This window comes from Branchiostoma floridae, chromosome 2, assembly GCF_000003815.2.
Source record: "Branchiostoma floridae strain S238N-H82 chromosome 2, Bfl_VNyyK, whole genome shotgun sequence".
NCBI lineage: Eukaryota > Metazoa > Chordata > Leptocardii > Amphioxiformes > Branchiostomatidae > Branchiostoma > Branchiostoma floridae.
Window position 1 is genome coordinate 32420293 of NC_049980.1, and position 6725 is coordinate 32427017.

Below are 6725 nucleotides of genomic sequence, written 5' to 3' on the forward strand. Positions count from 1 at the left end.
ACTTAAAGAACAAGAGCAAATACGACAGAAAGTGTGCAAGACTAGAATACTAGTAGTATAACAGTCCTTGGCCATTCAAAACGAGCGCCGAACAGACACCGCCCCGTAGCAACACAAAACCGGCGTGTTGCGACCGATTCAATAGGCTCGGCGACGTTCACAAACTTAATGCAGCCTTGGGATAATGTCTTCAAGATTTAGACTCTTCTTATAGACTAGCGACGTAGTTTAATCTTTATTGTCTGTTTCAAGTGTATGTTTTGTGATTCATTCACTTGATTATGACTATACGCAATCCGTAACTTACAATTAGCCCACATTTGCAATAACATTGTTGTGTTATATCAGACAAAATTCACATGTCTTGTTACGGAGAAGGCGGTCACAGCCTGCTGGAAAATCCTGCGGTATCAAACTCGTACGATGTCACCATACCGTGACGAGAAGACATAAATTAACGCTTGCGTAACAAGTACTTCAAAAAGGGCGCGGCTGAAACACTGCCGCGAAGGCTTGAGGAAGTATTTGGGGCGGCCAGCCCCCATGCTACTAGCGGTATTTGCACAATCCATCACCAATTCCATCTCACTGAAAATCTGTCAGCAGAAATACACATCGGGAAAGGCGTTTTAAGAACGCACTGCGAATATCAGGATACCTTCAAGGTGCCTTTATCACTGAATTGAATCATAGTTTTAATACTATACATTAATTAGCAATCACCTTTCAATCTCACGTCAGTGAATGTGTTTCTGGCTACTTCTGTGGCCCCACATACGCACACGGAGAAAAGAAAGCCGCCATTTAGATTTACCATAACCTCCTTGGATTTAAATACACAGTTGCTGGAACTGATACCTGTCACTGAATTGTACGAACAATTAAGTAACATAACGAAGTGCATGCAACAGCTCGGCGTTCACGCTTTAATAGTTCGCGAAGGAAAGGACGACTTAGGATTTGTGCCAGCGTAGAGTAAAGCTTAAGGCCGGATTGTTTGAGAAGTTGCTCCACCCTTGGCGCAAGGTGGCTTGGATTTAGTACCTTGTCGAGCGCCACCGCGCACGGTTGATGGATTGGGCACTGGCTGGCAGAAATCAAGCCCGGGCCAGAAGCACACACTCCCCGCTGTATCATATAAATATCGCGGGTCACGGGAAACCTTTCACACCGATGTCTAGTTGCGAAGCCTCTTGGCACTGTTTTGTAACTGTGGGAAACGTCAGGACGCATCACCCCACCAATCCATCAGGATCGCCTGCTTACGCAACGAACGGCCAAGCACTTTCGTAACGGCCGAAATGCAAAGTTTACATAATATCTTTAGACCTGGAAATCAGTCATGCAAACGACATGTTTGAAACGTGACGTTGATTGATTGATATACTTCGTACGTACGTAGGTCAATCCACTTGTGTCCACTTGTTTGTAAGGTGTGTATAGTTGTAGTAAACCGTATGTATGATGTATGTATAGGTGTAGTAAACACATTTTATGTCAAAAAAAAAAAGACAAACTGCTCTTTCTAGATTCCCCTTTCTACGATCACGAAAGAAAAGAGCTGTTTGAAGAGGCCACCAAATTCCACCCAAACTTCTTTACATTCACTGACAAGAAAAAAACAGTTCTCCTTCTAACATCACAAAGCACACACATAATAGAAAAGTTGGGATCTTTCATCTTCCATTGTCGTCGAAAAAAGAGTCGAACCCAATAACCCAGGATCTAGAGTTGGCTTGTACTAGTTTTAGACTAGAGTAGACACTTGTGATATTGTTTTAACACTGTTTGAATCTCTTATGTTACATGCAATTAGACCCCGGGCAAGAATTTGCAATAACTTTTAATAACTTGTAATAATTTTTTGTCTGCACATAAAATATACCTGTAGTTTCAGAGATGACACACACAGACACGCACACACACGCACACGCACACACACACACACACACACACACACACAAACACACACACACACACACAAACACACACACACAAATACACACGCACACGCACAAACACACACACACACGCACACATACACACAAACAAACACACAAACACACACACAAATACACACGCACACGCACAAACACACACAAACACACACTGACACACACACACACAAACACACACACAAATACACACGCACAAACACACACAAACACACACACTGACACACACACACACACAAACACACAAACACACGCACACACACGCATACATGATACCATACATCCTTACTGCTTTAACTTCTAAGATTATGTATTAGCAGGGTCGTGTTGCGTAACTGCAGGCCGGTTTTAGCTTCAAATTAAATAGATAAACAGAAGTTCAAACAAACAAGTGGTGAAAATGTTTGGCGCAACTTTGCTGGCGAGTGAGCCGGTTCCCGCGACAATCTCAGGGTCTTAACATCAGCTTGTTTCGTAAAATTTTCTACACAACCAGCACCAGCAACACTGGGAACCCTGGTTCAATCCTGGGAAGGGCATTTCGGTTGGGGCTGCACTTGTCTTTAGAAAGGAAAGAAAGGGACGCATATTGAGGGTCCTGCCTTTGGAGAGGTGGCTTCAGCGAGCAACCCCTGCTACTACTTGAAAGATGTTGATTGTAGCACTAGGCTCTAAAAGTCCGAACGAACGTACGGACGAATACCATGGGTAGGAACATCTGTAAGCTATCCGAGCCCGCACATAGCAGTCCGTCCCTCTGACGCGCCGTGAGTGGCGGAGGGGAACAGGTCCAAGGAAAGCCGTCCCACACACGGACACGTCACGCTGCAGTACAAGCGATACTTCAAGGAAATGGAAACCTGCATTCCTGACGTGGACCTTGACCATGCGTCTATTGGTTGACATTCTTCCTACACCTTCCTACGCCTACCTGTGTGTAGGGGCGGTGCGCATCTTCGTTTCTGTAGCCCTTGGGCCACACGGGCCGCTACAGTGGTGGGTCTAGTCCAAGCCTCCTTCGCAGCTTTCTAGGACTTCCTAGTAGGAATAGAGGAGTGCTGGCGTTTATTTTTTGCGGAGCGCTAATTCACGATTTATCTTGACATAAAACCCTGTCCCGTATGTTGAAAATCGGGAAAAAAAAAACGCTCCATCCCAAACGCCAAATCTCCCAGAAGGACGCGAAATGAGGCGACTGATAGTGCAATTGCCTGTAGGGTGTGTTCAACTAACATATTCTTCCTCATAACTTCTGAGTGCGAAACTATGTAGAATATGTAAAATGCGTAGGTTTGATCGTACGACTGACAAACGTTGAAATCCGTTTGCACCGCGCCACCGAGACGTATATATAGTCATGTAGCATGGCGGAAAAAATCATATTGAGGACAAGCAAGACATCTCAATTCCGCGCGATAAGAAATGTGAACGGCGATATATTGGGTTCAATGCGACACTTAACTATGTATCTTCTTCCTAAAAATAATCCCACATAGTTATTTAGTATAAAAACGCATCCATGTTGTAAATTCATGACAACAACGTTAACACGTTACTGAGAGCCCCGCGGCTTGCAGCTTTTCGCCCTGCTATACGTTACAATACTGTGTGTGTCTCGGGATATTGCTGGGCTGATCTCTGTCAACGGAAACCCGAGGTCGCGCTCTGAATTAATCTCAATTAATCATTCTGTTGTCGGGTGTTAGGAGGTGGACACACGATACGGCAGGCGACATTCAACGCATGGTTCAAATACTGCCGTACACAGGGCTGAAGGCTAACGTTGGGCGAGTCTCTACGTTACAGCATAAACGATTTCTGCTTTCTGAAGGCTTGAAGGTCTGTGGAAATCCCCACGCCCGTTGCACGACAGGGTTGTTTGTTCCCAGCCGGGCATCTAGGCTGGTGGTCCCGCGATCTTTGGTAACTACTGTATAGTCCTTCCGGAAACCAGTCAGTCTGTAACATGTACCTGTGCGCGTGTCAGCGCTGAGAAGGGTGGCACCTGTCTCATATCTACACTACTGTCGGTCGTGTTACTATCTACTAACTACTAACGGTTATATGTAGTAGCGGGAAAATCTATATTCTACAATTTCAATCTTATCATGATTATCAATAATTATAAAGCATCCTTAATCCTTATTACTAATCTAACTATAAGTCAACAGGCCAACAAGAACATGTATTACGTTCATTTTGTCGCAAACATTTGCAAACATTTTAGATTAAGATCTCAAATGCAATGTATACACCTTTCTCACGCGGTGGCCTTGATAGATGGAAGACGAGGTCAATGAGGCAAACAGACAAAACTTATTTTAAAAATCAGCTCCCATTTAGATTTCCTCCAAACCACACAAATTTTCACAATACACTGTATAATATCAAATAATGAATATTATAACTAGTGTTATATACCAAAATATGTAGCAATTTAAGGCAACATAGACTGATCCCAAAGTCCCGTAAGAGATGCAAAGTAAAAACATAATAGTGCAAATATTTGACGGACCATTCTTATTGGTCACTTTCCTAATTGCCAGGCTTTCATTGCTTGAACTGCTAATTATGATGGACAGTCTGTTGTTTGACTCATTGAACTCGTTTAGATCTATCATGGCCGCCGCGTGAGAAAGGTGTATACCCGCACAAACACACGCGCGCGCGCTCGGGCACACACACACACACAAACACAAACACATGGCACACACACATACACATACACACACACACACAAACACATACACACACACACACACTCACACACACATGCACACACACACACATGCACACACATACACACACAAACACATGCACACACACATACACACACACACATACACACAAACACACACACGCACACACACATGCACACACACATACGCACACATACACACACACACAAACACACACAAACACACACACAAACACACACACAAACACTGTCACTTTTACTACTCGAGTGCACTTTTCGAATACAGGAATGAATGCCTTGTTGGTTGTCATGCCACATTTTGTGACTTGTCTTGCTACAACGTTTATGGTGTTTATTTTGAAAATTTGCCATCTTATTTATTTACCCATCTTTTTTTCGCCCTATCTCACTATTTTTACAATCTGTAGAGGATGTCACACATAAAATTTACTTGCTATGGCCTAACATGGCCTTCTGGCTTTACCACATTTGTATTGACTCAACAAGTGACCATCACCTTTTCAAGACGTCAAACCAGAGCGAGACTATAAGGTACTTAGGTACTCATACCTGGAAGGACATCTACTCTTTTCGATAAGTGTGGTGGGTTCTTTATCCTGCTCGAGGTGTGGCATTGACATTGAGCACGTGACTTTCGGCTTTACGTCCGGTCCAAACGTCACTATGGCTTAGGTCACATTTCCAAACGGGGGCCCGGCCGGGATGTTTTAAGAAACGAAAAATTAAAACATAGTCCTAGAAATATACACATATCATGTCCATTAATCTTCTTTTGACATTTTGTAGATTTTTATGCCTTTTATATCATTATTTTCGCTCCCGAAAGCTGTCCAGTCGGGCCCCGGTTTGGGAATGTGCCCAACCGAAGCTATATCACCTGAGTCTTAAGGGCACAACAATAGGGCCCGTCAGGGACAAAGAAACCCTTAGAAATTTAAGCCACCAGTCCTAGATGTGACACTCTGTCGCGATAAGGTTAGGCTGGAGACAGGGGTAGGCAGGCACCGAGCCTATCCAGGCCTGCCTTCTGCACGGGTCAGTGTTAAGCGCCGTCAGTTGTAGTTGGGACTGTGGAAACCCTCTGGAGGTGATGTCGTCTGAGGTACATCCGACTGCGCCCTGAGAGTGCAGAGCTCCTATCGCCCACCTGACACGGCATGTTGTCTGCGCCGCTAGTCCACAGCGATACAGTAGCTCGCGCGGTGTTTTTATTTTACCACCACAGATAAGGCCGATCGCATTTCGGAGATGAGATAGCCTTCAGAGGCTGGGCGCACTTCGTCTTCCTCAAGTTCCGGACGTGAAAGTTCAAGGACGTGAGTTTAGTTTAGATCTTGCGTGGGTTCCCGGACAAAGAACAGGGCAGCGCTATTCCATAATTTTTACCACATAGCATACTAGCAAGGCTCAGGAGCCACTCCTGCGTTTTGGGTTACTCACTTACTGTACTGATTGTGTCGACAGATGTTTTACTTTTGATTTGAAAACTTGGAAGTGGAACTTTCTCTCGAGCCAAGTGGTGGATTATGGATGAAAAGGGGATAATTTGCTTTCGTGGCTGAAGTGGCAAAACGTATCCGTGCAATGAACGTTCGTTGCGGAGGCACGAGAGAGTGAAGTTGCCTATTCCATATTTTCTCGTGTTCAGCTCTAAATCCCCAAAGCGACAAATTTTAATCGTTGAAACCATCAGTTCTTCTGCAAAACTAGGGTGTACCTGGAAAACGTTTCTCGGAAAAAGATATTTCTAAAAAAAATCGGTGTGGGGGGGGGGGGGGGGGGGTCGGCAACAGAACACTAATCAAAGTCCTAAGTAGACACAAACAAGGGTTCCCTAAAACGGTATTAATAGTACATGAATAACCCTGTTGAAAACGAATCTTCTGGCACGTTTCTATCCTTTGACTTCTCCGGTGGAACGGGGACTCTGGTTTTCCTTCGGTGTTTGAAGGTGCGTTGTGGGGAAAACTTTCTTTATGTATTTAGAGTCCCCAGGAAAGGGGCCATCTAACGGATCTTTCTTAACCTGGCCAATATTTCCAACACGGTGA